Source organism: Lycorma delicatula, chromosome 3, assembly GCF_047948215.1.
Source record: "Lycorma delicatula isolate Av1 chromosome 3, ASM4794821v1, whole genome shotgun sequence".
Taxonomy (NCBI): domain Eukaryota; kingdom Metazoa; phylum Arthropoda; class Insecta; order Hemiptera; family Fulgoridae; genus Lycorma; species Lycorma delicatula.
The window spans coordinates 223,443,587-223,448,384 of NC_134457.1; positions in this window are offsets into that span (position 1 = coordinate 223,443,587).

Genomic DNA, 4,798 nt, shown 5'->3' on the forward strand with positions numbered 1-4,798 from the left:
TATGCTCTATAAAGGTCGATAATATTTCTTATCAGTTAAAGCAGTTAATGTATATTTTTATCGATAGGTATTTTTATTTTTGTGATTATTATGATTAATTATTTAATTAAGATAACACTCATAAACAACTCTGTATTACTACCTATAAATAAAATATCTTTTTAAAATGTTTTGAAATAGTAAATTAAACTTATTTATTTTGTATTACACATTAAGAAGAAAACTGCCTTTTCATCAGTAATACACCATCATTTTTTTTTTTTTTTTTCATTGCTGATTAATATTAAGAATTTTGTTTTTGCTTTAGTAATGAAAGGTATTGTGACAGATGAAAAAATGCTGGGTCAAAATTCTAGGATTTTTTAAAAGTTTAGATTTACGGCGCGTGCCGATAGTTCAATCAAAAGGAACTTCTCGACCGAAATATTTTATAATTAAAAGAAACGATAGAAAGGAACCCATTTTTCAAAAATTAATCCCTTCGTCATAGCTAAGGAACTCGCGACGAAAGCTGGTGAACCAGTTAAGGAAGCTAAAAAGACACAAGTTGGATTATTCATTGAAGCGCTGACCGACATACAGTCAGCGAAATTATTACAGATAAAACAATCGGCGAAAATTGATGTTACTATCGAAGCCGATGACACGCTCAACTTTTCCAAAGGAATAGCCTGTCGTGACTTAATTAATTGTAGTGAAGAGTAGATTGTAAGTGAAATGGCATCGCAAGGGGTCATCGCATATTGGCGATTGAAAATGAGGAGGGATGAGAAGTCTTACCCTCTTCTTCTCGTGTCTTTACTTTTAATAAACCGTCGTTGCCGGAAAAATTCAGAGCCAGAATCCATCGGTTGGATGTGCAGTCTTACATCCCACCGCCGATGAAATGTTTCAAATGCCATCGTTTTGGTCATATCTCCGACGGTTGCAATCGTGAAGAGGTTTGTACATGTGGCGAAGAAATCCATGAAGGTGAACCCTGTAAGGAAATCCCTTTACGTGTGAATTGCGAAAGACAATATTGAGCAAGATCTAGAAATTGTACTGCTTTCAAAAAAGAAATCGCGATACAAGAGACTAAAGTTCTCAGAAAATTTAGTTATCTTGAAGAGAAAAAATAATAAACGCTGGGAAAGAAATCTTTGCCGAACAGCTGCGCCTAGCACACATACATCTTCGCTACAAGTAATTGAAAGCTTAATAAAGCAATTGACACCGGCTCTAACTACAGTTTTAGACAAATATATAGAAAGGAAATTTGCTACAGTTAAACCAGCGCCGCCGAATAGTAGTCTGCAACCAAACGTCATCGCCAATTCAAAAAACCATCGACGTCGCAAATACAAGGGATTAAGCGTAACGATAAGCAACAGTACAAATAAGATAATACAGGAACATCGAGTTTATCAAAAATCAAATGTCCTCTGGAATCTCAAGATCTCCCACAAGGGGCTCAAACACCAAAAGGACAGGGCGCAGAAGAGCAATACCTCTGTTGTAGTGAATTTTGAGAGAATGTAAACGACACAAGGAGTGACGGTGGGACCTCTCGCGCCGGTACCGCTCATAGTTCATGCACCTTCGACCGGATTGCCGAAACCAGCAAATCCCGGTCTTACACAGGGCGCAACTCTCCCAAACCCTGAGACTATGTTAGTCTCAGGTGAGCAGAGTGATTGCGGCTCTCTGGGATCACAAGTTGACCCGAGTTGTACTAAAATTATAAAAAAGAAGAAAGCGGCTGGAAGATAAACCACGCCTATAAAAGAAATGGGGAATATTATACAATGGAATATTAACGGTTGTGTCACATCTGTCTCAGCTTCAACTTCTTATAAATGACCACAACCCTACATACATGTGCTTCAAGAAATACATTTTAAAACGTCGTTACGCAAGTCATACCGGAGACATTGATGAAAACATAAACGTACTCACGAGAACAATTTTAAATTCAGCGAAGAAAACATTTCTAAAACCATCAATTTCGACGAAACCCACAGTACCGTGGTTGAGCGTCGAAATAAGTATAGCGATTAACAAGAATAAGAAGGCTTTCAATTTATTCAACAAACGTCCTACCTCGGAGAATCTAATGTCTTTTAAAAAACATCGTGCCTACTCTAGACGTACTATATTATTTGCGAAAAAAGCATCCTGGGCCCATATGTATCCTCCATCGATAGCAGAACACCTGCTACACAAATTTGGAAGAAGGTTAAGGTTATAACTGGCCGGTCGGATAGCCATTCAATAAACGCGCTTGAACATGCTGGCGACGTCGTAATCGATCAATTATCTATAGCTGAATTGTTGGCCGATCAATTCGAAACTGTAAGTAGCAATGAGAATCATCACATCGATTTCATTCGCATCTCAAAAGAACAAGGAGACTACACTTTGTAACGGAAAACAACGTTTTTTATAACGTACCGTTTTCATTCGTCGAATTCAATCATGTTCTACGAAACTGCAGTGATACTTCAGCTGTCATATTCCATATGCATTCGTCAAAAATCTTAACGACGATAATATACCGTGGATACACTTATTTAATAGAATATGGACTTCGGCCTTTTATCCACAAAGCGGAAAGAAGCAGTGATCGTACCGCTTTTGAAACAAAGAAAAGTTCCTTTAGACATCATGAGTTACAGACTAATATCTCTAACATTCTGTATCGGCAAACTCTTAGATAAAATGATAATTGCTCGTTTAGTATTGTTATTAGAAAGGAAGCGACTTCTTTCATAGTATCAAACCGGATATAGAAAGCGTCAGTCTATGACTGATAACATGATAATTCTTGAGAACGCTATATTAACTAAAAGCACTTCGTAGACGTATTTTTTGACCTTGAAAAAGTATTTGATATGACGTGGAGGTATGGAATATTAAAACAAATTCATGAACGGGGACTACGTGGAAATCTCCCCGTGATTATCGCCAGGTATTTATCTCAGCGAACTATAAAAGTACGCGTTGGCAACACCTATTTGACAAGGAGGCGATTACAAAATAGAATTCCACAGGGATCACCCCTTTGCGGTACCTTGTTTACAATTGCCGTCAAAAGGGTTCTACAGACAATACCAGTAGACATCGGTAAATGTATGTATGTCGACGATCCGGTGACCTTCTATGCCGGCACGAAAACTGCAACGGTCCGGTACAAGTTACTACGAGCAATCAATGATATCGTCGATACGACCGGAAGGCCTTTCTTTCTTTTCTTTCTTTTTCCTGTTTAGCCTCCGGTAACTACCTTTCAGATAATACTTCAGAGGATGAATGAGGATGATATGTATGAGTGTAAATGAAGTGTAGTCTTATACATACTCAGTTCGACCGTTCCTGAGATGTGTGGTTAATTGAAACCCGACCACCAAAGAACACCGGTATCCACGATCTAGTATTCAAATCCGTGTAAAAATATCTGGCTTTACTAGGACTTGAACGCTGTAACTTTCGACTTCCAACTCAGCTGATTTGGGAAGACGCGTTAACCACTGGATCAACCCGGTGGGTTACGACCGGAAGGTCTGGCTTCAGAAAAGTCATACGCCGTACATTTCTGTCGCTTCAGAGGATCACAAACGAGTCCACGACTAAAAATAAAGAATGTTGAAGTTCCATACCTTTGTATGGAACTTCAACATTCTTTATTTTTAGACGAAGTCAAAAACTTGACTTCGTCTTTACGAAGTCAAGTTTTTGGGACTTGATAAAAACCTTTCATGGCGTCCTCATATAGGTCAATTAGCAGCGAAATGCAAACGAACGTTAAACATAATCAAATGTATGTCGAATATCAATTGGGGATCGGAACGAGAAACTCTTTTACGTCGTTACATCTTATTAATACAATCAAGAATCGACTATGGCTGCGTTGTTTATTTCTCGGTTCGAAAGAGCTGTCTAAAAGTCTTGAATGTCGTACAAAACGCCGGAATACGAAGAAAATTTTGAGAAACGGAGAATGTGCTGTTAGAGACCTGCTGCCTTTTCTATACGCAGCGGGTCTCTTCTACTGTATTTAAATCTAATTTTGAAAAGCACCTCTTCCCGATATAAGTTTCTATATCCGGGTAGTAAACTGAGTTTCACATCCTTTTACATCACATAAGTTGTGGTGCTTTTATCAAGGACTAAGCGCGTTTAAAAATATGTATCGGTAAGTTTCAAATATTAGTCATACATACTGTGGAATTCCTACAACTCGAATATTCAAGGGAAAAAGGACAAAATTCGACTTACAGAAAATTCTAGTTAGAGAAACATACTTGTTACGAAATTACTACCCGCTGTAAATTCGCTCGTATAAAATGTACCGCACTATTTAAGAAAATATTGCATTTTTCCCACATACAGTTTTATTATATAACAGAAATATTATTACATGACGACATGATTCAGCATTATAAAAACAGTATACAGTACGTACTACTTACCGTACTGGTTAGTACATATATGTAGTATGTATTTAGTAAGTTAAAGTTAACTTACCTAAAGAGTATTCTATTACCGCAGAAGACGCTAAAAAAAAGTAGGTTAATAAATACACGTGAAAATACTGTACATTAATCACATCTTTTCTCACTGATAATTTATTGCACAAAAATCGTAAACGAATGAAAAATACAAAAGGCTATACTTATGAATAGTAAAAAATATCACTGTTGTATTGGTTCTTTCGTAAAAAAAAATGAATTTAATTAAACGATTTTTGACAAGTGGCCTGAAGTTTCTTCTGATGCAGAGTAGTGTAGTCAACCGTTTTTCTATATCTGCCACCGCG